The sequence below is a fragment of the Callithrix jacchus genome, chromosome 1 (genome assembly GCF_049354715.1).
Source record: "Callithrix jacchus isolate 240 chromosome 1, calJac240_pri, whole genome shotgun sequence".
Classification (NCBI taxonomy): Eukaryota; Metazoa; Chordata; class Mammalia; order Primates; family Cebidae; genus Callithrix; species Callithrix jacchus.
Window position 1 is genome coordinate 83955555 of NC_133502.1, and position 27830 is coordinate 83983384.

The window sequence follows — 27830 nt, forward strand, 5'->3', positions numbered from 1 at the left end:
ATGATGGAGGTCTGAGCAAGTCGGAGCTTAGAGCAAAGGGAGCTCTTAGCAAAACGGAGCTCAGAGCAGATGAAGCTCTCTGCAAGGTGGAGCTCAGAGGAGATAGCTCTCTCAGTACGGTGAAGCTCACAGCAGGTGGAGCTCTGGGCAAGAAAAAGTTCAGAGCAGATGGACTTCTGAGTGAGGTGAAGCTCAGAGCAGATGGAGCTCCGAGCAAAATGGAACTGAGGGCAGATGGATCTTGGAGTGAAAAGAGCTCAGAGCAGATGTTTCTGAGAGCAAGATGGAACTTGGAATGAATGCAGCACCGAGCAAGATGGAGATCAGAGCAGACGGAGCTCTGAGTAAGGCTGAGATCAGAGCAGATCACTGTCTGAGCTAGATAAACCTCAGTGCAGATGGAGTTCTGAGCAAATTGGAGCTCAGAGTAGATGGAGATCTTCGAAAGATAAAGTTCAGAGGAGATGGAGCTCTGAGCAAGATTGAGGTCACAGCAGATGGAGTTCTGAGCTAGATAGAGCTCAGAGCAGATAGAGATCTTAGCAGGTTAAGCTCCAAGCAGATTATGCTCAGACAAGAAGGAGCTCCAAGCAAGAAGGAGTTGGAGCTGATGTTCCTCTGTGTGACATGGAGCTACGAGCTAGATTGAGCTTGGAGTGAACAAAGCTCAGAGCAGGTAGTGCTCAGAGCAACATGGAAACCAACGTGATTGGAGAACAGAGCAAGATGGAGCTCAGAGCAGATGCAGCTCTGAGCAGGGTAAGCTCCGAGCAGATTAAGCTCAAACAAGAAGGAGCTCTGAGCAAGACAGAGCTCAGAGCAGATGGAGATCTGAGCTAAATAAAGCTCAGAGCCGATGGATATCTGAACAGATGGAGCTCAGAGAAAGATAGAGCTCAGAGCAGAAGAAGCTCTGAGCAGGTTAAGCTCAGACAAGAAGGAGCTGCAAAGAAGACAGAGCCCGGATCTGAATTTCCTTTGTTAAGATGGGGCAAAAAGCTAGATGAAGCCTGGAGTGAACGGAGCTCAGAGCAGACGGTGCTGTGGGCGAGATGGAACACTGAGCAAGTTGGAGCTCGGAGCAGATTAAGCTCTGAGCAAGACGAAGCTCAGAACAGTTGGAACCTGGAGTGAAAAAGCTCAGAGAAGATGGTGTTGAGAGCAAGTTTGTACTCGAAGTGAGTGGAGCACTGAGAAAGGTGGAGGTCAAAGCAGATGGAGCTCTGAGCAAGACAAAGCTCAGAGCAGATGATGATCTGAGCAAGTTGGAGCTAAATGCAAGATAAACTTCAGAACAGATGGAGCTCTGAGCAAGATGGAGGTAAGAGAAAATGCAGTTCTGAGCAAACTAGAGCTCAGAGCAGATGGAGCTCTGAGCAGGTTAAGCTTCGAGAAGATTAAGCTCAGACAAGAACGAGCTCTGGGCAAGACAGAGCTATGAGCAGATGGAGATCTGAGCAAGATAAAGCTCAGAGTCGATGGGGATCTGAGCAGATGGAGCTCTGAGCAAATGGAAGCTCAGAGCAGATGGAGCTCTGAGCAGGTGAAGCTCTGAAAAGATTAAGGTCGGACGAGAAGAAATCTTGCTTGCAGCTGACTTTCCTGTGTGTCACATTGAGCTATGATCTACAGGGAGCCTGGAGTGAAAGGAGCTCAGTGCAGATAGTGTTTACCGCAAGAGGAAGCTCAGAGTGATTTGAGCACTGAGCAAGTTGGAGCTCAGAGGAGATGGAGGTCTGAGCAAGTGGGAGCTCAGAGAATGTAGAGCTCTGAGCAAGATGAAGCTCAGAGCAGACGGAGCTGTGAGCAAGAAGAGCTCAGAGCAGATGGATCTCTGAGCAAGATAGAGCTCTGAATAGGATGATGCTATGAGCACGATGGAGCTCAGAGGAAATGGAGCTCAGAGGAGAAGGATCTCTGAACAAAATAAAGCTCAGAGCAGATGGAACTCTTAGCAGATTGAGCTCTGTGAAAGATAAAGCTCAGAGCATATGAAGCTCTGAACAGATGGAGCTCTCAGCAAGTGGAAGCTCAGAGCAAATGGAGCTCAGAGCAGAAGGAGCTCTGAACAAAATAAAGCTCAGAGAAGATGGAACTCTTAGCAGATTGAGTTCTGCAAAAGATATAGCTCAGAGCGTATAAAGCTCTCAACAGATGGATCTCTGAGCAAGGGGAAGCTCAGAGCAAATGGAAGTCTTAGCAGATCAAGCTCTCAGCATGGTACAGTTAAGAGCAGATGGAGTTCTAAGCAAGGTAAAGGTCAGAGCAGATGAAGCTCTGAGCAAGGTAAAGCCGAGAGCAGATAGAGCTCTGAGCTCGATGTTGCTGAGAGAGGATGGAGTTCTGAGCAAGAAAGAGCTCAGAGCAGATGGAGCTTGAGTTGAAACGAGCTCAAAGCAGATGGTGCTCAGAGCAAGATGAAACTCGAAGTGATTCGAGCACTGTGGAAGATGGAGCTCTGAACAATATGGAGCTCAGAGCAGATGGAGCTCTGAGCCAGATAAAATTCAAAGCAGATGGAGCTCTGAGCAAGACAGAGCTTGGGGCCAATGGAATTCTGCGCAAGATGCAGCTCAGAGTGGAGAGAGCTCTGAGCAGATGTAACTCTGCCTAAGGTAGAAGTCAAAGAAAATAAAGCTCTGAAGAGGTTAACTTCTGAGAAGCTTAAGCTCAGAAAAGAGGGAGCTCCAAGCAAGATGAAGCTTGAAGCTCTGTAAGATGGAGCCATGAGCTAGATGGAGCTTGGAGTGAAATAAGCTTAGAGCAGGTAGTGCTCAGAGCAAGATGGAGCTCGGAGTGATTGAAGCACTGAGCAAGATGGAGTTCTCAGCAGATGGAGCTCTGGGCAGATAAAGCTCAGACAAGAAACAGCTCCAAGCATTGTGGAGCCTGGAGCTGATGTTACTCTTTTAAGATGGAGCTAAAAGCAAGACTGGACTTGGAGTAAAGAGAGCACTGAGCAAGATGAAACTCGGAGATGATGGAGGTCTGAGCAAGTCGGAGCTTAGAGCAAAGGGAGCTCTTAGCAAAACGGAGCTAAGAGCAGATGAAGCTCTCAGCAAGGTGGAGCTCAGAGAAGATAACTCTCTCAGCACGGTGAAGCTCACAGAAGATGGAGCTCTGGGCAAGAAAAAGTTCAGAGCAGATGGACTTCTGAGCGAGGTGAAGCTCAGAGCAGATGGAGCTCCGAGCAAAATGGAGCTGAGGGCAGATGGAGCTTGGAGTGAAAAGAGCTCAGAGCAGATGTTGCTGAGAGCAAGATGGAACTTGGAATGAATGGAGCACCGAGCAAGATGGAGATCAGAGCAGATGGAGCTCTGAGTAAGATTGAGATCAGAGCAGATCATGGTCTGAGCTAGATAAATTCAGAGCAGATGGAGTTCTGAGCAAATTGGAGCTCAGAGTAGATGGAGCTCTGCAGAAGATAAAGTTCAGAGGAGATGGAGCTCTGACCATGATGGAGGTCCCAGCAGATGGAGTTCTGAGCAAGATAGAGCTCAGAGCAGATGGAGATCTGAGCAGGTTAACTCCGAGCAGATTAAGCTCAGACAAGACGGAGCTACAAGCAAGAAGGAGTTGAAGCTGATGTTCCTCTGTGTGACATGGAGCTACGAGCTAGATTGAGCTTGGAGTGAACGGAGCTCAGAGCAGGTAGTGCTCAGAGCAACATGGAAACCAACATGATTGGAGAACTGAGCAAGATGCAGCTCAGAGCTGATGGAGATCTAAGCTAAATAAAGCTCAGAGCCGATGGAGATCTGAACAGATGGAGCTCAGAGAAAGATAGAGCTTTGAGCAGACGAAGCTCTGAGCAGGTTAAGCTCAGACAAGAAGGAGCTCCAAAGAAGACGGAGCCCGGATCTGATGTTCCTTTGTTAAGATAGGTCAAAGAGCTAGATGAAGCCTGGAGTGAACGGAGCTCAGAGCAGACGGTGCTGAGGGCGAGATGGAGCACTGAGCAAGTTGGAGCTCGGAGCAGATAGAGCTCTGAGCAAGAGGAAGCTCAGAACAGTTGGAACCTGGAGTGAAAAGAGCTCAGAGAAGATGGTGCTGAGAGCAAGTTTGTACTCGAAGTGAGTGGAGCACTGAGAAAGGTGGAGGTCAAAGCAGATGGAGCTCTGAGCAAGACAAAGCTCAGAGCAGATGGAGATCTGAGCAAGGTGGAGCTCAAAGCAAGATAAACTTCAGAACAGATGGAGCTCTGAGCAAGATGGAGGCAAGAGGAAATGCAGTTCTGAGCAAACTAGAGCTCAGAGCAGATGGAGCTCTGAGCAGGTTAAGCTTCGAGAAGATTAAGCTCAAACAAGAACGAGCTCTGAACAAGACAGAGCTACAAGCAGATGGAGATCTGAGCAAGATAAATCTCAGAGTCGATGGGGATCTGAGCAGATGGGGCTCTGAGCTCGTGAAGCTCTGAAAAGATTAAGCTCGGATGAGAAGAAATCTTGTTGCAGCTGACTTTCCAGTGTGTCACATTGAGCTATGAGCTACAGGGATCTTGGAGTGAAATGAGCTCAGTGCAGATAGTTTTTACCACAAGAGGAAGCTCAGAGTGATTTTAGCACTGAGCAAGTTGGAGCTCAGAGGAGATGGAGGTCTGAGCAAGTGGGAGCTCAGAGAATGTAGAGCTCTGAGCAAGATGGAGCTCAGAGCATACGGAGCTGTGAGCAAGAAAAGCTCAGAGCAGATGGATCTCTGAGCAAGATGGAGCTCTGAATAGGATGGTGCTCTGAGCAACATAGAGCTCAGAGCAAATGGAGCTCAGAGGAGAAGGAGCTCTGAACAAAATAAAGTTCAGAGCAGATAGAACTCTTAGCAGATTGAGTTCTGTGAACGATAAAGCCCAGAGCATATAAAGCTCTCAACAGATGGAGCTCTGAGCAAGGGGAAGCTCAGAGCAAATGGAACTCTTAGGAGATAGAGCTGTCAGCATGGTACAGTTCAGAGCAGACGGAGCTCTGAGCAAGGTAAAGGTCAGAGCAGATGAAGCTCTGAGCAAGGTAAACCCGAGAGCAGATAGAGCTCTGAGCAAGATGGAGTTGAGAGAGGATGGAGTTCTGAGCAAGATAGAGCTCAGAGCAGATCGAGCTTTAGTTGAAACGAGGTCAAAGCATATGGTGCTCATAGCAAGATGATACTCGAAATGATTGGAGTACTGTGGAAGATTGAGCTCTAAACAATATGGAGCTCAGAGCAGATGGAGCTCTGAGTCAGATAAAATTCAAAGCAGATGGCGCTCTGAGCAAGATCAAGCTAAGAGTTAATGGAGGTCTGAGCAAGATGGAGCTCAGAGAGGAGGGAGCTTTGAGCAGATGGAGCTCTGATCGAGGTAGAAGTCAAAGAAAATAAAGCTCTGAAGAGGTTAAATTCTGAGAAGCTTGAGCTCAGACCAGAGGGTGCTCAAAGCAAGATGGAGCTTGGAGCTGTGTAAGATGGATCCATGAGCTAGATGGAGCTTGGAGTGAAAGGAGCTCAGAGCAGGTAGTACTCAGAGCAAGATGGAGCTCGGAGTGATTGAAGCACTGAGCAAGATGGAGCTCAGAGCAGATGGAGCTCTGAGAGAACAGGGCTTAAAGCAGATGGAGTTCTCAGCAGATGGAGCTCTGAGCAGTTAAATCTCAGACAAGAAACAGCTCCAAGCATTTTGGAGCCTGGAGCTGATGTTACTCTCTTAAGATGGAGCTGAAATCTAGATTCGACTTGGAGTAAAAAGAGCACTGAGCAAGATGGAACTTGGAGCAGATGGAGGTCTGAGCAAGTTGGAGCTTAGAGCAGAGGGAGCCCTTAGCAAGACGGAGCTCAGAGCAGATGAAGCTCTCAGCAAGGTGGAGCTCAGAGCAGATGGAGCTCAGAGCAAATGGAGCTCCGAGCAAGAAAAAGTTCAGAGCAGACGGACTTTTGAGCGAGTTGAAGCTCAGAGCAGATGGATCTCCGAGCAAAATGGGGCTGAGGGCAGATGGAGCTTGGAGTGAAAAGAGCTCAGAACAGATGTTGCTGAGAGCAAGATGGAACTTCGAGTGAATGGAGCACCGAGCAAGATGGAGATCAGAGCAGATGGAGCTCTGAGTAAGATGGAGATCAGAGCAAATCAAGCTCTGAGCTAGATAAACCTCAGAGCAGATGGAGTTCTGAGCAAATTAAAGCTCACAGTATATGGAGCTCCGCAGAAGATAAATTTCAGAGGAGATGGAGCTCTGAGCAAGATGGAGGTAACAGCAGATGGAGTTCTGAGCAAGATAGAGTTCAGAGCAGATAGAGCTCTGAGCAGGTTAAGCTTTGAGCAGATTAAGCTCAGACAGATGGAGGTCTGAACACGTTGGAGCTCAGAGCACATGGAGATATGAGCAAGATAGAGCTAAGAGCCAATGAAGATCTCAGCAGACGGAGCTCTGAGGAAGGTAAAGCTCACAGCAGATGGAGATCTCATTACATTAAGCTCTGAGAAGATTAAGCTCCGACAAGAAGGAGCTCCAAGCAAGATGGAGTTAGAGCTGATGTTCCTCTCTGTGACATTGTGTTACGAGCTAAATTGAGCCTGGAGTGAACGGAGCTCAGAGCAGATAGTGCTCAGAGCAAGATGAAAACCAACGTGATTGGAGAACTGAGCAAGTTGGAGCTCACAGCAGATGAAGCTCTGAGCATGATTGAGCTCAGGGCAGATGGAGTTCTTAGCAGATGGAGCTCTGAACAGATTAACCTTCGACAAGAAGAAGCTTCAAGCAATATGGAGCCTGAAGCTGATGTTTCTCTGTTAAGATGGAGCTAAGAGCTAGATGAAAGGGGATTGAAAGGAGCTCAGAGGAGACGGTGCTCACAGCAAGATGGAGCTCAGAGTTATTGGAGCACTGACCAAGATGGAGATGGGAGCAAAAAGAGCTCTCAGCAATTTGGAGCTCAGAGGAGATGGAGTTCTCAGCAAGGTGAAGCTAAGAACAGATGGTCCTCTGGGCAGGATGGAGCTTTGAGAATGATAGAGTTCAAAGTTAATAGAACTCAGAGCAGATGGAGCACCGAGCATGATGCAGCTCAGGGACGATAAAGCTTGGAGTGAAAAGAGTTCGGATGGTACTAAGTGCAGAATGGAACTCGAAGTGAATGGATCACTGAGCAAGATGGAGATCAGAGCAGGTTGAGCACTGAACAAGATGGAGCTCACAGAAGATGGAGTTCTGAGCAAGATAGAGTTCAGAGCAGATGGACCTCTGAACAAGATGAAGGTAAGAGCAGAAGGAGTTTTGAGCAAGATAGAGCTCAGAGCAGATGGAGCTCTGAGCAGGTTTAGCTCCGAGCAGATTAAGCTCAGACAAGAAGGAGCTCTGAGCAAGACAGAGCTCAGAGCAGATGAAGATCTGAGCTAAATAAAGCTATGAGCCAATGGAGATCTGAACAAATGGAGCTCAGAGAAAAATAGAGCTCAGAGCAGACGAAGCTCTGAGCAGGTTAAGCTCAGACAAGAAAAGCTCCAAAGAAGACGGAGCCTGGATCTGATGTTTCTTTGTTAAGATGGGCCAAAGAGCGAGATGGAGCCTGGAGTGAACGGACCTCAGAGCAGACGGTGCTGACAGCGAGATGGAGCACTGAGCAAGTTGGAGCTCGGAGCAGATGGAGCTCTGAGCAAGAGGAAGCTCAGAACAGTTGGAACCTGGAGTGAAAAGAGCTCAGAGAAGATGGTGCTGAGAGCAAGGTTGTACTCGAAGTGAGTGGAGCACTGAGAAAGGTGGAGGTCAAAGCAGATGGAGCTCTGAGCAAGACAAAGCTCAGAGCAGATGGAGATCTGAGCAAGGTGGAGCTCAAAGCAAGATAAACCTCAGAACAGATGGAGCTCTGAGCAAGATGGAGGTAAGAGCAAATGCAGTTCTGAGCAAACTAGAGCTCAGGGCAGATGGAGCTCTGAGCAGGTTAAGCTTCGAGAAGATTAAGCTCAGACAAGAGTGAGCTCTGAGCAAGACAGAGCTAAGAGCAGATGGAGATCTGAGCAAGATAAAGCTCAGAGTCGATGGGGATCTGGGCTGTTGGAGCTCTAAGCAAATGGAAGCTCAGAGCAGATGGAGCTCTGAGCAGGTGAAGCTCTGAAAAGATTAAGCTCGGACAAGAAGAAATCTTGCTTGCAGCTTACTTTTCTATGTGTCACATTGAGCTATGAGTTACAGGAAAATTGGAGTGAAAGGAGTTCAGTGCAGATAGTTTTTACAGCAAGATGAAGCTCAGAGTGATTTGAGCACTGAGCAAGTTGGAGCTCAGAGGAGATGGAGGTCTGAGCAAGTGGGAGCTCAGAGAATGTAGAGCTCTGAGCAAGATGGAGCTCAGAGCAGACGGAGCTGTGAGCAAGAAAAGCTCAGAGAAGATGGATCTCTGAGCAAGATGAATCTCAGAGCAGTTGGAGCGCTCAGGAAGATGCAGCTAAGTGCAGGTGGAGCTCTGAATAGGATGGTGCTCTTAGCAAGATGGAGCTCAGAGGAAATGGAGCTCAGAGGAGAAGGAGCTCTGAACAAAATAAAGCTCAGAGCAGATGGAACTCTTAGCAGATTGAGCTCTGCGAAAGATAAAGCTCAGAACATATGAAACTCTTAACAGTTGGAGCTCTTAGCAAGGGGAAGGTCAGAGCAAATGGAACTCTTTGCCGATCGAGCTCTCAGCAGGGTAAAGTTCACAGCAGTTGGAGCTCTGAGCAAGATGGAGCTCAGAGAGGATGGAGTTCTGAGGAAGATAGAGCTCAGAGCAGATAGAGCTTGAGTTGAAACAAGCTCAAAGCAGATGGTGCTCAGAGCAAGATGAATCTCGAAGTGATTGGAGCACTGTGGAAGATGGAGCTCAGAGTAGATGGATCTCTGAATTATATGGAGCTCAGAACAGATGGAGCTTTGAGCCAGATAAAATTCAAAGCAGATGGAGCTCTGAGCAAGTTTGAGCTCAGAGCAATGGAGTTCTGAGCAAGATGGAGCTCAGAGCAGAGAGAGCTTTGAGCAGTTGGAGCTCTGAGCAAGGTAGAACTCAGAGAAAATGGAGCTCTGAGCACGTTATATTTTGAGAATATTAAGCTCAGACAAGAGGGAGCTCCAAGCAATATGGAGCTTGGAGTTTTGTAAGATGGAGCCAAGATGTAGATGAAGCTTTGACTGAAAGGGGTACAGAGCAGGTAGTGCTCAGAGCAAGATGGAGCTCGGAGTGATTGGAGCACTGAGCAAGGTGGAGCTAAATACAGATGGAGCGCTGAGCAAGGTGGAGCTTAGAGCAGATGGACCGCTGACCAAATAGGGCTTAGCATAGATGGAGTTTTCAGCAAATGGAACTCTGAGCAGATAAAGGTCTGACAAGAAACACCTCCAAAGAAGTTTCAGGCTGGAGCTGATGTTCCTCTGTTTAGGTGAAGCTAAGAGCTAGATGGAGCTTGGAGTGAAAGAAGCTCAGAGCAGATGGTGTTCAGAGAAAAATGGAGCTCAGAGTGTTTGGAGCACTGAGCAAGATGAAACTCGGAGCAGATGGAGCTCTGAGCAAGTTGGACCTCAGATCAGAGGGTTCTCTTAGCAAGATGGAGTTCAGAGCAGATAAAGCTTACAGTAAGATGTAGCTCAGAGCAGATAGAGCTCTCAGTAAGGTGAAGCTCACAGCAGATGGAGCTCTGGGCAAGATGGGGCTCAGAGCAAATGGAGCTCCGAGCAAGATAAAGTTCAGAGCAGGTGGACTTCTGAGCGAGATGAAGCTCAGAGCAGATGGAGCTCCAAGCAAAATGGAGCTCAGGGCAGATAAAGCTTGGAGTGAAAAGAGCTCAGAGCAGATGGTCCTGAGAGCAAGATTGAACTTAGAGTGCATGGAGCACTGATCAAGAAGGAGATCAGAGCAGATGGAGCTCTGAGCAAGATGGATCTCAGAGCAGATGGAGATATGAGCAAGATGAAACTCAGAGCCAATGGAGATCTGAGCAGACGGAGTCCTGAGAAAGGTAAAGCTCAGAGCAGATGGAACTTTGATCACATTAAGCTCTGAGAAGATTAAGCTCTGACAAGAAGGAGCTCCAAGCAAGGTGGAGTTTGGAGCTGATGTTTTTAGGTTTGACATTGAGCTACGAGCTAGTTTGAGCATGGAGTGAACGGAGCTCAGAGCAGATAGTGCTCAGAGCAAGATGAAAACCAACTTGATTGGAGCACTTAGAAAGATGAAGCTCGTAGCATATGAAGCTCTGAGCAAGATAGGGCTCAGGGCAGATGGAGTTCTGAGCAGACTGAACTCTAAGCAGATTAATCTTAAACAAATAGAAGCTTCAAGCAAGATGGAGCCTGAAGCTGATGTTCCTCTGTTAAGATGGAGCTAAGTGCTAGATGAGGCCTGAAGTGAAAGGAGCTCAGAGCAGACGGTGCTCAGAGCAATATGGAGCTCAGAGGAAATGGAGCTCTGAGCAAGATGGAGCTCCGGGCAAGATAGAGCTCAGAGCAGATGGAGATCTGAGCACATGGCGCTCTTAGCAGATTGAACTCTGATCAAGGTATCGCTCAGAGCAGATAGAGCTCTGAGCAAGAGAAAGTTCAGAGCAGATGGAGCTCTGAACTTTATCAGCTCTGAGCAGATAAAGCTCTGAACTCCATTTGATGGAGCTCTGAGCAAGAAAGTGCTCAAAGCAGATGAAGCTCTTTGCACGTTAAGCTCTTAGCAGATTAAGCTCAGAGAAGAAGGAGCTCTGAGTAAGATGGAGCTCACAGTAAGATGAAAATCTGAGCAGATGGAGCTCTGAGCAAGATAAAGCTCATGGCAGATGGAGCTCTGAGTAGGTTAAGCTTGGAGAAGATTAAGCTCAGACAAGGAGCTGCAAGCAAAATGTAGCTTGGAGCTGATGTTCCTTTGTGTAAAATGGAGCTATGAGCTAGACGGAGCTTGGAGTGCAAAAGCTCAGAGCAGATGGTGCTCAGAGAAAGATGAAGCTCTGAGTGATTGGAACACTGAGCAAAATGGAGCTCCGAGCAGATGGAGCTCTGAGCAATGTGGAGCTCATAGCATGTGGAACTCTCAGCAAGATGGAGCTCAGAGTAGGTGGAGGTCTCAGCAAGATAGAGCTCAGAGCAGATGGAGCTTTCAGCATGATGGAGATGAGAGCAGATGGAGCTCTCAGGAAGGTAAAGCTGAGAGTAGATGGAGCTTTCAGCATTGTGGAGCTCAGAGCAGCGGGAGCTCTGAGCAAGATAGAACGCAGGAGATGGAGTTCTGAGCACGATAGAGCTCAAAGCAGATGGAGCTCTGAGCAGGTTAAGCTCTGAACCTATAAAGCTCAGAGAAGAAGGAGCTGCAAGCAAGACGTGCTTGGAGCTCCTGTTTCTCTGTGTAAGATGGAGATCAGAGCTCGATGGAGCTTGTAGTGATAAGAGATCAGAGCAGGTGGTGCTCAGAGCAAGATGGAGCTCAGAATGATTGGAGCACTGAGAATGATGGAGCTCAGAGAAGATGGAGTTCTGAGCAAGATAAAGTTCAGAGCAGATGAAGCTCTGAACAAGATGGAGGTAAGAGCAGATGGAGTTCTGAGCAAGACAGAGCTCAGAGCAGATGGAGATCTTAGCAAAATAAAGCTCAGAGCTGATGGAGATCTGAGAAGATGGAGTTCTGAGCAAGAAAGAGCTCAGAGCAGATGTAGCTCTGAGCAGGTTGAGCTCAGACAAGAAGGAGCTCAAAAGAAGATGGAGCCTGGATCTGATGTTCCTTTGTTAAGATGGAGCAAAGAGCTAGATGAAGCCTGGAGTGAACGGAGCTCAGAGAAGACGGTGCTCAGGGCGAGATGGAGAACTGAGCAAGTTGGAGCTCGGAACAGCTGGAGCTCTGAGCAAGAGGAAGCTCAGAACAGTTGGAAATTGGAGTAAAAAGATCTCAGAGAAGATAGTGCTGAGAGCCAGTTGGTCTGCGGAGTGAGTGGAGCAGTGAGTAAGATGGAGATCAAAGCAGATGGAGCTCTGAGCAATCCAAAGCTAAGTGCAGATGGAGCTCTGATAAAGGTGGAGCTCTGAGCAAGATAAACATCAGAACAGATGGAGCTCTGAGAAAGATGGAGGTAAGAGCTCTGAGCAAGATAGAGCTCAGAGCAGATGGAGCCCTGAGCAGGTTAAGCTCCCAGCAGATTAAGCTCAGACAAGAATGAGCTCTGATCAAGACAGAGCTAAGATCAGATAGAGATCTGAGCAAGATAAAGCTCAGAGCTGATGGAGCTCTGAGCAGGCTAAGCTCTGAAAAGATTAAGCTCAGACAAGAAGAAATCTTGCTTGGAGCTTATTTTCCTGTGTGTAATATTGAGCTATGCACTAGAGGGAGCTTGGAGTTAAAGAAGCTCAGTGCAGATAGTGTTTACAGGAAGATGGAGCTCAGAGTGATTTGAGCGCTGAGCAAGCTGAAGCTCAGAGAAGATGGAGGTCTGAGCAAGTTGGAGCTCAGAGCAAATAGAGCTCAGAGGAGTAAGAGCTCTGAACCAAATAAAGCTCAGAGCAGATGGAACCCTTAACAGATTGAGCTCTGCGAAAGATAAAGCTCAGAGCTTATGGAGCTCTGAACAGATGGAGCTCTGAGCAAGGTGAAACTCAGAGCAAATGGAACTCTTAGCAGATCGAGCTCTCAGCAAGGGAAAGTTCAGAGCAGATGGAGCTCTGAGCAAGGTAAAGGTCAGGGCCGATGATTCTCTGAGCAAGGTAAAGCTGAGAGCAGATAGAGCTCTGAGCAAGATGGAGCTCAGTGTGGATGGAGTCCTGATCAAGGTAAAGTTCAGAGCAGATGGAGCTCTGATCACGTTAAGCTCTGAGAAGATTAAGCTCAGACAAGAAGGAGCTCCAAGCAAGATGGAGCTTGGAGCTGATGTTCCTCTGTGTGACATTGAGCTACGAGCTAGATTGAGCTTGGAGTGAACGGAGCTTAGAGCAGATAATGCTCAGAGCAAGATGGAAACCAACGTGATTGGAGCACTGAGAAAGATGGAGCTCGGAGTAGATGGAGCTCTGAGAAAGTTGCAGCTCATAGCAGATGGAGCTATCAGCAAGATGGAGCTCAGAGCCGATGAAAGTCTCAGGAAAATAGACCTCAAGCAGATGGAGCTTTCAGCATGATAAAGCTCAGAGCAGATGAAGCTCTCAGGAAGGTGAAGCTCAGAGTAGATGGAGCTCTTAGCAAGGTGGAGCTCAGAGCAGTTGGAGCTCTGAGCAAGATAGAACGCAGCAGATGGAGTTCTGAGCACGACAGAGCTCAAAGCAAATGGAGCTCTGAGCAGGTTAAGCTCTGAACCTATTAAGCTCAGAAAAGAAGGAGCTGCAAGCAAGACGCAGCTTGGAGCTGCTGTTCCTCTGTGCAAGATGGAGATGAGAGCTCAATGGAGCTTCTAGTGATAGGAGCTCAGAGCAGGTGGTGCTCAGAGGAAGATGGAGCTCAGAGTGATTGTTGCACTGAGCAAGGTGAAGCTTGGAGCAGATGGAGTTTTTATCAAGATAGAGCTCACAGCAGATGAAACTTTGAGCCAATTAAGCTCAGAAAAGGAGCAGCTCCATGCAAGATTGAACTTGGAACTGATGTTCCTCTGTGTAAGATTGAGTGCAGAGCAAGATCGAGTTCTCAACAAGATGGTGCTCAGAGCAGATGGAGCTCTAAGCCATAAGGATCTGTAAGCAAGATGAAGCTTGGTGCACGTGTTGCTTGCTTTTGGTGGAGCTCAGAGCAGTTGGTCCTTACAGCATGATGGAACTCAGAGTGATTAGAACTCCAAGCAAGATGGACCATGGAGCTGAGGGAGATTTCAGCAACATGGAACTCGGAGCAGATGTTTTTCAGTGTAACAAGGTGTTCCAAGCAAATGGCACTCAGAGCAAGATGGATCTCGGATAAGATATTCACAGTGAGATGAAGCTCTGAGTAGATGGTGCTTCTATCTAGATGAAACTCTTGAGTAAATGGTGCTCAGAGCAAAATGGAGCCCGAAGTGATTGGAGTTCTTAGCAGGATGGAGCCCCAAGCAGATGGTGCTTAGAGCAAGATTGAGCCCAGAGAAGATGGTCACAGTCAGATGGAGCTCCAAGCAGATGGTGCCCAGTGCACGATGGAGCTCCGAGCAAATTGTGCCCAGAAGAAGATGGAGCGTGGAGGAAATGGAACTCTGAGCAGATGGGGTTTAGAGCAGATGTTGCTCAGAGCAAGATGGAGCTCTGAGCAAATTGTGCTTAGAACAAGACAGAATTCAGAATAGTTGGAGCTCTAAGTAAGATGTAGCTCAGAGTAGATGGTGCTCAGAGCCAAACAAAGTTTTGGGCATATAGTACTCATAGCAAGATGGAGCTTAGAGTGATTAGAGCTCAGAAAAGATGGAGTTCACAAAAATTGCTTCCAAGAAGATGGTAACCAAAGCAATCTGAAGCTCCAAGTAGATGGTGCTCAGAGCAACATGAACCTCAGAATGATCAGAACTCCAAGAAAAATTAAGCTCTGTGCAGTTGATGCTTAAAGGAAGATACAGCTCAGAGTGATTGGAGAACTGAACAAGATGGATCTCAGAGCACATGGAGCTCTCAGCAAGGTGGAGCTCAGAGCAGATGGAGCTCTCAGCAAGACAGAGCTCAGGGCAGATAAAGCTCGGAGTGAGATAGAACTCAGCAGATGGAGCTCTTAGCAAGATAGAGCTCAGAGCAGGTGGAGCTCTGAGCAGGTTAAGCTCTGAGCACATTAAGCTCAGAAAAGAAGGAGCTTCAAGCAAGACGGAGCTTGGAGCTTATGTTCCTCTGTGTAAAATGAAGCTCAGAGCTAAATGGAGTTGGAGTGATAGGAGCTCAGTGCAGGTGGTGCTCAGAGCAAGATGGAGCTCAGAGTGATTGGATCACTGAGCAAGATGGAGCTCAGAGAAGAAGAAACTCTGAGCAAATAGGGTTTAGGGCAGATGGGGTTCTCAGCAGATGGATCCCTGAGCAAATTAATCTCAGACAAGAAGGAGCTCCAAGCAAGATGGAGCCTGGAGCTGATATTCCTCTGCTAAGATGGAGCTAAGAGCCAGATGGAGGTGGAGTGAAAAAAGCTCAGAGCAGACGGTGCTCAGAGCAAGATGGAGCTCAGAGCGATTGGAGCACTGAGCAAGATGGAGCTGGGAGCAAATGGAGCTCTGAGCAATTTGGAGCTCAGAGGAGATGGAGCTCTAAGCAAGATGAAGCTAAGAGCAGACGGTCCTCTGAGCAGGATGGAGCTTTGAGAATGATAGAGCTCAAAGTAAATAAAGCTCAGAGCAGATGGAGCTCTGAGCAAGATGCAGCTCAGGGCCGATGGAGATTGAAGTGAAAATAACTCAGAGCAGATGGTGCTGAGAGCAGCATGGAACTCGGAATGAATGGTTCACTGAGCAAGATGGAGATCAGAGCAGATCAAGCACTGAGCAAGATGGAGCTCAGAGAAGATGGAGTTCTGAGCAAGATAAAGTTCGAAGCAGATGGAGCTCTGAGCAAGATGGAGGTAAGAGCAGATGGAGTTCTGGAAAAGATAGAGCTCAGAACAGATGGAGCTCTGAGCAGGTTTAGCTCTGAGCAGATTAAGCTCAGACAAGAAAGAGCTCTGAGCAAGACAGAGCTCAGAGGAGATAGAGATCTGAGCAAAATAAAGCTCAGAGCCGATGCAGATCTGAGCAGATGGAGCTCTGAGCAAGATAGAGCTCAGAGCATATGTAGCTCTGAGCAGGTTAAGCTCAGACAAGAAGGAGCTCCAAAGAAGATGGAGCCTGGATCTGATGTTTCTTTGTTAAGATGGAGCAAAGAGCTAGATAAAGCCTGGAGTGAACGGAGCTCAAAGAAGATGGTGCTGAGGGCGAGATGGAGCACTAAGCAAGAGGAAGCTCAGAACAGTTGTAAATTGGAGTGAGGAGAGCTGAGAGCAGATGGTGCTGAGAGCAAGGTACAACTTGGAGTGAATGGAGCACTGAGCATGATGAAGATCGGTGCAGATGGAGCTCTGAGCAAGACAAAGCTCAGAGCAGATGGAGCTCTAGCAATGTGGAGCGCTGAGCAAGATAAAGTTCAGAACAGATGGAGCTCTGAGCAAGATGAAGGTAAGAGTAGATGGAGTTCTGAGCAAGATAGAGCTCAGAGAAGATTGAGCTCTGAACAGATTAAGCTCAGACAAGAAGGAGCTCTGAGCAAGACAAAGCTAAGAGCAGATGGAAATCTGAGCAAAATAAAGCTCAGAGCCGATGGCGATATGAGCAGGTGGAGCTCTGAGCATGATAGAGCTCAGAGAAGATGTAGGTCTGAGCAGGTTAAGCTCAGACAAGAAGGAGCTCCAAAGAAGATGAAGCCTGGATCAGATGTTCCTTTGTTAAGATGGAGCAAAGAGCTAGATGGAGCCAGGAGTGAACGGAGCTCAGAGCAGACAGTGCTCAGGGCAAGATGGAAGACTGAGCATGTTGGAGCTCGGAGCAGCTGGAGCTCTGAGCAAGACAAAGCTCAGAGCAGATGGAGCTATGAGCAAGAGGAAGCTCAAAACAGTTGTAACTTGGAGTGAGAGGAGCTCAGAGCAGATTGTCCTGAGAGCCAGGTGGAACTCAGAGTGAACGGAGCACTGAGGAAGATGGAGATCACAGCAGATGGTGATCTGAGCAAGACTAAGCTCAGAACAGATGGAACTCTGAGCAAGGTGGAGCTTTGAGCAAGATAAAGTTCAGAAAAATTGAAGCTCTGAGCAAGATGGAGGTAAGATCAGATGGAGTCTTGAGTAGATAGAGCTCAGAGCAGATGGAGCTCTGAGCAGGTTAAGCTTTGAGCAGATTAAGATCAGACAAGAAGGAGCTCTGAGCAAGACAGAGCTAAGAGCAGATGGAGATCTGAGCAAGATAAAGCTCAGAGCCAATGGAGATCTGAGCAGGTGGAGCTCTGAAAAAATGGAAGCTCAGAACAGATGGAGTTCTAAGCAGGTTGAGCTCTGAAAAGATCAAGCTCAGACAAGAAGGAATCTTGCTTGGAGCTGATTTTCCTGTGTGTAACATTGAGCTATGAGCTAGAGGGAACTTGGAGGGAAAGAAGCTCAGTGCAGATAGTGTTTACAGCAAGATGGAGCTCGGAGTGATTTGAGCACTGAGCAAGTTGGAGCTCAGAGGAGATGGAGGTCTGAGCAAGTTGCAGCTCAGAGAATGTAGAGCTCTGAGCAAGATGGAGCTCAGAGCAGACGGAGCTGTGAGCAAGAAAAGTTCAGAGCAGATGGATATCTGAGCAAGATGGAGCTCAGAGAAATTGGAGCTCTCAGGAATATGGAGCTAAGAGCAGATAAAGCTCTGAGTAGGATGGTGCTCTGAGCGAGATGGAGCTCAGAGCAAATGGAGCTCAGAGGAGAAGGAGCTCTGAACAAAATAAAGCTCAGAGCAGATGAAACCCTTAGCAGATTGAGCTCTGCAAAAGATAAAGCTCAGAGCATATGGAGCTCTGAACAGTTGGAACTCTGAGCAAGGTGAAGCTCAGAGCAAATGGAACTCTTAGCATATCGAGCTCTCAGCAAGGTAAAGCACAGAGCAGATGGAGCTCTGAGCAAGGTAAAGGTGAGAGCAGATGAAGCTCTGAGCAAGGTAAAGCTGAGAGCAGATAGAGCTCTGAGCAAGATGGAGCTGAGAGCGGATGGAGTTCTGAGCAAGATAGAGCTCAGAAAAGATGGATCTTGGGGTGAAAGGAGCTCAAAGCAGATGGTGCTCAGTGCAACATGAAACTCGGAGTGATTGGAGCACTGTGGAAGATGGAGCTTAGAGCAGATGGAGCTCAGAGCGCATAGAGCTCTGAGCAGATGGAGCTCTGAGCAAGGTAGAACTCAGAGAAAATGGAGCTCTGAGCTGGTTAAATTCTGAGAAGATTAAGCTCAGACCAGAGGGAGCTTCAAGCAAGATGGAGCTTGAAGCTGTGTAAGATGGAGCTATGAGCTAGATGGAGCTTGTAGTGTAAGGAGCTCTGAGCAGGTAGTGTTCAGAGCAAGATGGGCTCGGAATGATTGGACAACATAGCAAGTTGGAGCTCAGAGCAGATGACGCTCTGAGCAACTAGGGCTTAGGGCAGATGGAGTTCTCAGCAGATGGATCTCTGAGCAAATAAAGCTCAGACAAGAAACAGCTCCAAGCAAGTTGGAGCCTGGAGCTGATGTTTCTCTGTTAAGTTGGAGCTAAGGGTTAGATGGAGCTTGGAGTGAAAGGACCTCAGAGAAGAGGGTGCTCAGAGCAAGATGGAGCTCAGAGTGTTTGTAGCACTGAGCAAAATGGAACTCGTAGCAGATGGAGCTCTGAGCAAGTTGGAGCTCAGAGCAGAGGGAGCTCGCAGCAAGATGGAACTCAGAGCAGATGGAACTCTTTGCAAGATGGAGCTCAGAGCAGATGAAGCTCTCAGCAAGGTGAAGCTCACAGCAGATGGAGCTCTTGGCAAGATGGAGCTCCAAGCAAGAAAAAGTTTAGAGCAGATGGACTTCTGAGCGAGATGAAGCTCAGAGCAGATGGAGCTCCGAGCAAAGTGGAGCTGAGGGCAGATGGAGCTTGGAGTGAAAAGAGCTCAGAGCAGATGGTGCTGAGAGCAAGATCAAACTTGGCGTAAACACTCAAACACTCTGAGCTCCATCTTGCTCTGAGCACCATCTGCTCTGAGGTTCTTTCACTCCAAGCTCCATCTAACCCTTAGCTCCATCTTAACAGAGGAACATCAGCTCCAGGCTTCAACTTGCTTGGAGCTGTTTCTTGTCTGAGCAAGAAGGAGATCAGTGCAGATGGAGCTCTGAGTATGATGGAGATCAGAGCAGATCAAGCTCTGAGTTGGATAAACCTCAGAGCAGATGGAGTTCTGAGCAAATTGGAGCTCAGAGTAGATGGAGCTCTGAGGAAGATAAAGTTCAGAGGAGATGGAGCTCTGAGCAAGATGGAGATAAGAGCAGATGGAGTTCTGAGCAAGATAGAGCTCCGAACAGATAGAGCTCTGAGCAGGTTAAGCTCCGAGCAGATTAAGCTCAGACAGAAGGAGGTCTGAGCAAGAAGGAGCTCAGAGCATATGGAGATATGAGCAAGATAAAGCTCGGAACCAATGCAGATCTGAGCAGACGGAGCTCTGAGCAAGGTAAAGCTCAGAGCAGATGGAGATCTGATCACGTTAAGCTCTGAGAAGATTAAGCTCAGACAAGAAGGCACTCCAAGCAAGATGGAGCTTGGAGCTGATGTTCCTCTGTGTGACATTGAGCTACGAGCTAGATTGAGTTTGGAGTGAACGGAGCTCAGAGCAGATAGTGCTCAGAGCAAGATGGAAACCAATGTGATTGGAGCACTGAGCAAGATGGAGCTTGGAGCAGATGGAGCTCTGAGCAAGATAGGGCTCAGGAAAGATGGAGTTCTGAGCAGATGGAGCTCTGTGTAGATTAAACTTATACAAGAAGAAGCTTAAAGCAAGATTGAGCCTCTGTTAAGATGGAGCTAAGAGCTAGATGAAGCCTGAAGTGAAAGGAGCTCAGAGCAGATGGTGCTTAGAGCACATTGCACTCTTAGCAGATTAAGCTCTGAGGAAGATAAATCTCAGAGCAGATGGAGCTCTGAGTGAGGTAAGGCTCAGAGCAGATGGACCTCTTAGCAGATTGAGATCTGATTAAGGTATAGCTTAGAGCAGATGGAGCTTAGAGCAGATGGAACTCTGAGCAAGAGAAATTTCCGAGCAGATGGAGCTCTTAACTCAATCGCCTCTGAGCAGATGAAGCTCTGAACTCCATCTAATGGAGCTGTGAGCAAGAAGAATCTCAGAGCAGATGAAGCTATTAGCACTTTAATCTTTTAGCAGATTAAGCTCAGAGAAGAAGGAACTCTGAGCAAGATGGAGCTCAGAGCAGATGGAACTCTGAGCAGATGGAGCTCTGAGCAAGATTGAACTCAGAGCAAATGGAGCTTTGAGAAAGATAAAGCTCAGAGCACATGGAGCTCTGAGTAAGTTAAGCTCTGAGAAGATTAAGTTCAGACAAGGAGCTCCAAGCAAAATGGAGCTCGGAGCTAATGTTTCTCTGTGTAAGATGAAGCTATGAGCTAGATGGAGCTTGGAATGAAAGGAGCTCAGAGCAGATGGTGCTCAGAGCAAGGTGGAGCTCTGAGTGATTGGAAAACTGAGCAAGATGGAGCTCGGAGCAGATGGAGCTCTGAGAAAGTTGCAGCTCATCGCAGATAAAGCTTTCAGCAAGATGGAGCTCAGAGTAGATAGAGCTCTCAGCAAGATGGAGCTCAGAGCAGATTGAGCTTTCAGCATGATGGAGATCAGAGCAGATGGAGCTCTCAGGAAGGTGAAGCTCAGAGTAGATGGAGCTCTTAGCAATGTGGAGCTCAGAGCAGGTGGAGCTCTGAGCAAGATAGAATGCATCAGATGGAGTTCTGAGCACGACAGAGCTCAAAGCAGATGGAGCTCTGAACAGGTTAAGCTCTGAACCTATTAAGCTCACAGAAGAAGGAGCTGCAAGCAAGACGCAGCTTGGAGCTGCTGTTCCTCTGTGTAAGATGGAGATCAGAGCTCAGTGGAGCAGTGCAATCAAGTTAGAACTCAGAAACTCAGAACACTGAATTTCCAGTGCCAGCTTCTGGTTTCTCCACTAGCCTTCTCCTCTAAGGATGAAGTGTCCAGTCTAAAAAATACATTATACACAAGTGAGTTTAAAACAGAAGCACCATGCTCTGAGTTTGTTGAGAGTCCACCTTTAATGGCTGGCATCTGAGAGTTACCTAGAGCTCAAACTTCTCAGCTAAGAACAAAGGGCAGTCAACATTTTTATACCAGTTTAGCATCAGGGGGCGGTAAGCAGATTATTACAGAAGCAGAAGGAGTAGGTTAGGGGAAGGGGGGTACCTAACAAAAAAATTCTACTTAAAGGTTTTTTTTGAGACAGAGTCTTGCTCTGTCATCCAGGCTTGAGGGCTGTGGCACATTCTCAGCTCACTACAACTTCTGACTCACTGGTTCAAGTAATTCTCCTGCCTCAGCCTCTTGAGTAGCTGGGATTACGGGCATGCACCACCATGCCCCGCTAAATTTTGTATTTTTAGTAGAGACAGGTTTTATTGTGTTGGCGAGGATGTTCTCAATTTTCTGACCTTGTGATCCACCCATGCCAGCCTCCCAAAGTGCTGGGATTAAAGGCGTGAGGAACCACACCTGGCCTAATGTTGTTTTTTTTTACTCAGGATGTGGGGTAAGCAGTTGCAAAACAGAATGTACAGGATGTAAAGGGCCAGTGGGCCCTGTTTCTTAGAAAATTGGTTGCAAAGATGCCAGGTGTCTCAGACCACACCTCTCAGAACAAAATGCCCTGCATTGCTCAGGGTGGGCAACATAGCTCAGGGTGAGCAAAATAGAGTTAGCAGGATTGTTTAAAATTTATTCATTATAGCCAAGCTAGGGTATTTCAAGCAGAACGTGGGGCTGGGCGTGTTGACTCAAACTTGTAATTGCAGCACTTTGGGAGGCTGAGGCGGGTGGATCGAACTCAAGGAACTCCAGACCAGCTTAAACAACATGATGAAATCTATCTCTACTAAAAATACAAAAAATAAAAATGAAAATTAGCTGGTGGTGTGGTGGGTTCCTGTAATCCCAGCTACTCAGGAGGCTGAGGCAGGAGAATTGCTTGAACCTAGAAGGCAGGGGATACAGTGAGCTGAGATCGAGCTATTGCACTCCAGCCTAAGTGACAGGGCGAGACTCCATCAGAAAACAAACAGATCACAGGGAGTAGGGGCACAGGAGGTGTCTACAGTGCTGTCCCATAAGGAAGGACAGGGGTGGCGCTGTGTGAGGTGTAGAGGGGCTGTGCACAGACTCCATCTTATCAGTGACCTTGGATGGACAAATGGCCTCAGCAGTGTGGCTTAAAGAATTGAAATAATCTTCCCCAGCTACACCACAGCTTATTTTGCACATCACTGCATTCCCAGTATCTAACACTGTGCCCTGCACATAATAGGTGATCAGAAAATATTTGCTAAAGAAATAACTGAACAAACCAAATGACCTCCCATGACAGATATACAAATATTCTGGGGGCACAGAATTCTCATGCTCTCCCATCTCTTCTCTCTGGGAAAGGTGCTTTATAAATATAAAATTATATTTTATTTTTAAAATATAAATTTTCTCTACCTCCCATCCTTCTTCCACTGGTTCTCATGCCTTTGTCAAAATCAGGGATGCTCTGTGTTTATATGTTTGTTTTTGCTTTAGTTTCTCTGGCCTGTCCAGCAATTTTTTTATCCTCTCTGATAAGCCAGGTTGGAAGATGATATTCAGCCTCTTCATCTAGTCAGCCAGCATCTGGTGCCATGGAGCTGGGCTATCCTCTGACCAAGACAAGGCAGTCAACTTCCCTGAGAACCACACTACAGCATTGGTCTCACTGGCTGGGTCAAGGCTCTTCACAGCCTCAACACATCACCCTCCTGGACTGGGATAGATGGTGATACAGTTTGGCTGTGTCCCCACTGAAATCTCATCTTGAATTGCAGCTCCCACAATTCTGAAGGGTTGTGGAAGGAACCTGGTGGGAGATAACTGAATCATGGGGGCAGTTACCCCCATACTGTTCTCCTGGTAGTGAATAAGTCTCAGAAAATCTGATGGTTTTATAAAGGGTTTTCCTTTTTGCTTGATTTTAATTCTCTCTTGTCTGCCACTATATGAGACGTGTCTTTCACCTTCAGCAGTGATTGTGAGGCCTCCCCAGCCATGTGGAACTGAGTCTATTAAATCTCTTTTTCCTCATAAATTACCCAGTCTTAGGTATGTCTTTATTGGCAGTGTAAAAATAGAGTAATCCCATGTGAAAATGGACTAATTAACCATACTCAGGTAATATTTTATTTTATTATTTTTTGTAGGAACAGGGTCTTGCTATATTGCCCAGGCATGTCCTCAACTCCTGGCCTTGGGCAGTCTTCTTGCCTCAGCCTCCCAAATTACCAGCATGAGCCACCACACCTGGCTCTATTTCCTTTTCAAGAAATTAAAGTTTAGAGGCTGGGCACGGTGGCTATATCTGCAATTCCAGCATTTTGGGATGCTGAGGTGGGTGAATCACTTGAGGCCAGGAGTGCAAGACTAGTTTGGGCAACATAGTGAAACCCTGTGTCTACCAAAAATACAAAAAAATTATCCAGGAGTGGTGGCACACACCTACAATCCCAGCTATTCCAGAGATTGAGGCATGAGAATTGCTTGAACCTGGGAGGTGGAGGTTGCAGTGAGCTGAGATCACACCATTGGACTCCAGCCTGGGTGACAGAGTGAGACTCCATCTAAAAATAAAAATAAATATAACTTTAGAAAAGCTGCTCTTGCCCCAGCTTACTCTAGCTTTCTTACTTCCCCTCCCTCTCTGAAAGTAACTCCATTCCTCAAATTGATGCTGTAGTAGTCAGGGTTCTCCAGAGAAAGGAGAGTAATCATGAGAAATTGGCTCATGCAATTTGGGAAGCTGAGAGGTTTCATGATCGGCTGCCTGCAATCTAGAGACCCAGGAAAGCCCATGGTATCAATTCTACTCTGAGTCTGAAGGCCTGAGAACCACAATAGTTGATGGTATAAGTCTCAGTCCACGGACAGGGGAAGATGAGATGGGACATTCCAGCTCAGCAGGCAGGCAGGAAGAAAAAGGGCAAATTCCTCCTCTTCTGCCTTTAGGTTCTGTCATACTCTCAATGAATTGGATGATGCCCACTTACACTGGGAAGGGTAATCTGCCTTACTCAGTCCACCAATTGAAATATTGGTGCCATCTGGAAGTACTCTTACATCCAGAAAACATGTTTAATCTGGGCATCCTGTGGTGTGCTCAAGTTAATGCATAAAATTCGCCTTCACTGATGGATCCCATCTATACTTTTTGTATGAGGATTGTTGGAGGGGCAGGAAAGCTTCCATGAAAACACGTTAATCAGGAGCCAGATGCGGTGACTCACACCTGTAATCTTAGCACTTAGGGAGGCTGAGGCTGGTGGATCACTTGAGGTCAGAAGTTTGCAACCAGCCTGGGCAATATGGCTGTCTCTACTAAAACCATGCCTCTACTCAAAATACAAAAATTAGCCAGGCATTGTGGTGGGTACCTGTAATCCCAGCTACTGGGAAGGCTGAGGCAGGAGAATTGCTCAAACCTGGGAGGCAGATGTTGCAGTGAGTCGAGACTTCACCACTGCACTCCAGTCTTGGTGACAAGAGCAAAACTCCACCAAAAGTTAACCAGGAAGTGTGGGGACAGTGTGTTCCATACAGAGGGATCAGCATGTGCAAAGGCCCAAAGTATTGGCACACTTGCCTGGGACGAGATATGAGGACTTTGCATTGATCCAGGGGAATAATGTGGGTGGCCTAAACTCAGAAAGTGAGAGTGAGTTATAGAGAACAGGGTGAACCCGAGAGAAATTGAGGAAGGAGATTCCGTAGGCCCTCGTCACTCTCCTGGCTTGAAGGAGACAGTGATTCAGGTGTAACATCCAGGTTACTTGGTGGTATTGGCAGGCTTCCAGGCTTCTGGTTTCAGAAGAGGTGGGGGATACTGAGTTTTATTTCAGTCATGCCTTTAGGGCACCCAGGTAATATCAGATAGGCAACTGGAGATATTTGGACTGCTTGGCATTTTCTGCAGAAAAGCAAGCCCCAAGTCAGTTTGTCTGTCCTTCTACAAACTAGAGAATAAGGCACCCACACAGAGAAGTCTGTGTTCGAACCTCTCTTATCCACATCTTCCTTCCCTTCCTACCTCCTGACCAAAGAGGAAACTGTAGCCTGTCTTGGGTATTTGCCACTCTCCCAACTTAGACTCATCCAGTGTTCAAGGAGGCTCTACAGAAACTGGGCATGTGAGCGAGTTTCATGCCAATAGCAGGCTGGAAGGTTGGAATAAAAATCAAAGCTATCCCTGAGAAGGTAAACCGGCTGATGTCATGGAGAAAAAGCACAGCCGACTGGATGCAGTGGCTTAGGCCTGTAATCCCAAGCATTTTCGGAGACTAAGGTGGACAGATCAGTTAAGGTCAGGAGTTCAAGACCAGCTTTTGCAACACAGTGAAATTCCATCTCTACTAAAAATACAAAAAATGGCTGCGTGTGGTAGTGAACACTTGAAATCCGAGCTACTTGGGAGGCTGAGGTGGGAGGCTGGCTTGAGCCTGGGAGGTGGAGGTTGCAGTGAGTAGAGATCATGTCACTGCACTTTGGTGACAGAGCGAGACTCCATCTCAAAAAAAAAAAGAAAAGTAAAGACGAGAAGAGAGAAAGAGCAAAGCACCTCAGTTGCCTGAATTAAAAGAAACGCAGCTGCCAATTTTGCCTGTTTTCTTTGTATTCACTGACTTCTCAAATAATTTAAGGAGAAACTCTCTAGTGGTTTCCAAGGTTCAAATAAACAGTGGTAGTGGCGTTGGATCTAAATTTTATTCCAAGAACCCTGTTCCACTCGTTAAGTGTGATTTCTTTCAAGGTCAGTTTTTCTTTCTATGCATTTATTTGATTTTTAGAGTTGGGGTCTCACTTGGTCCTCCAGGCTGGAGTGCAGTGGCATAATCATAGCTCACTGCAGCCTGGAACACTTGTGCTCAAGTGATATTCCTGCATCAGCCTCCCAAGTAGCTAAAACTGGAGACTTTAAGATCTGCTGGCATGCCTGGCTAATTTGTGTTTATTTTATTTTTCTACAGATGAGGTATCACTGTGTTGCTCAGGCTGACCTTCAACCCTTGGCATCAAGAAATCCTTCTGCCTCATCCTCCCAAAGTGCTGGGAGTACAGACAAATGCCATCAATGCTGACTAATTAAAAAAAAACACTTTTTTTTTAGAAATAGGTTTTTGCTATGTTTTCCAGGCTGGCATTGAACTCCTGTAAGGCCCTTTAACTATGTGCACACATAAGCAATCGGGTCACTTGCCCTCACAGCCACAACCCCCTCTGCTCTACCACACACATTTCTCATCTTGACCTCAGCTCAATTATTTAATGGATTTATTGCCAAACCTGTGTTTTCATGCATAATTTCCAGAAAATGTGAGGGTTGAAATTGAATTGAACTCTTGTGGTTTTGCTCCTTAACTTGAGTTTTTTCTGTGATTTCTGGAAGACCTTATAATCTTTGTCTTCAGCAATCTCTGCTGGTTGCTTATTTTTACTCTAGGAATCTTTAAGTTAATCTATCCTATTAAACCTAAATAGAATGTTGGCAAGAATTTTAGCATCGGTCCCCATAATACAACAGTTCATCTCGGCTGAGAAGTATAAAATCAAATATCCCTGTTATTGGAGGGAATTTTTTTTGCTTTGCTTTTAGAATAAAATATGCTTTGAACTCCTTTACTGGAGGGTTAAAAAATATTGGAAATGTTTTCAGTTGAATCACTTTGGCAAAACCAATTCCCCTGCCTTCTCTCCGCAAGCTTGGAAGCTTCAAAATTTTTATGCAATAGTTTTAGCATTGAGCCATTTTCCAAGTGTAACTACATATTAACACCTGTCACCATACTAAAAGATTTGAGAATCAGTTTATACTCACTTGTCAGGACAGAAACCTTTAATATAAAAACTGATGTGAAATAGGAGAGACCCTCACAACACTTCTTGATTAGTTTCCAAATATATTTTAGCTGAACCACAGAGATTTATATATCCAAAGGGATTAGAACCCAGTTCTTCCTGACAAGCCTGCTCTTACCTGCCCCTCCACAAGGCAGAGAGGGACAACTATTCTCAGGAACTATCTTCTATTTTCCCATCAGTCGTAATTTTCTTCAGGTTTTTTTATACTTTGTCATTTATTTGTAATGTAGAAGCCATTCAAGAAGCTATAAACAGGTTGAGCATTGTGGCTCATGCCTGTAATGCCAGTGCTATGGAAAGCCAAGATGGGAGAATTGTTTGAGGCTAGGGATTCAAGACCAGCCTGCGCAACATAGCAAGGCTCCATCTCTGCAAAAAAAAATATTATTTATAATTAGCTGGGTGTGGTGGTGTGTCTATGATTCTAGTCATTTGAGAAGCTGGGTAGGAGGACTGCTTGAGCCCAGGTGTTAGGGGCTGCAATGAGCTGTGATTGTACCACTGCATTCCAGCCTGAGTGCAGAACAAAACCCTGTCTATAAATAAATAAATGAAGTTAAAATATAATGTTTTATTATATTATTATATACATTTTTGTCCTATGTTTCCATTAAAATAACAATAAAGAGGTACAAATAGACGGACAAAATTTAACAGTAGAAACCAAAGATAAAACTTTACAAGAAAATTTCTGAAAACTACGGAACCAGAAAAACTGAATGCAATGGATAATTAACTTACATGCTACCTTCTGAGCCATACTAATTCTGTCATGCTACAAGCAATGGGGAGTCTACAGGAAGCTTAAAATAGAGCAGCCTACACCTTTCCTTTCTGACATAATAAGTGTCCTTTTCTGTCATTGACTCCCCATATCTGTGGTTTTGGGTAAATCAGAAGCCCTCCATCCTAGATATACCCACTACTCTTGCCTTGGTCTCATCTGAGGAGCACATGTTGGGGCCTAATAGCTAATTTCTCATCAGGAACCATGAAGGTCAAAAGCTGTCAGGATGACATATCCAACATGCTGAAAGGAAAGAAAAACTGTCCACCAATAATTTTATATCTAGCAAAACTAAAGTCACTATAAATGGATGTTTTGTTTTTAAGGTTTTATTTTCCTGATCAAAAAGACAACTCATAAAGCATGAATTATAAATCTATGTTAAATGGGCACATAAAATATAAAGGTGTAATTTCTGAAAATAACAGCATAGAGGAAATGGACAAGGCTGAGACGGGTTCATTTACTAGTTAGTTCTACCAGTATTTCAGGCAAAAATTATG

The 27830-nt window shown here is 46.5% G+C and overlaps 1 protein-coding gene across 10 annotated transcripts in view; it reads left to right on the forward strand.

Annotated features, from left to right (window-relative positions):
• Nucleotides 1-27107, forward strand: part of LOC144579193 (serine/threonine-protein kinase PAK 4-like) — a 180649-nt gene extending 153542 nt beyond the window's left edge. For all 10 annotated transcript variants that reach the window (XM_078348541.1, XM_078348520.1, XM_078348522.1 and 7 more), the window contains one exon: nt 1-27107. This exon is cut by the window's left edge and continues 52323 nt beyond it. The gene's annotated coding sequence lies outside the window, so the exon portion shown is untranslated.
• Nucleotides 27108-27830: the final 723 nt, after the last annotated feature.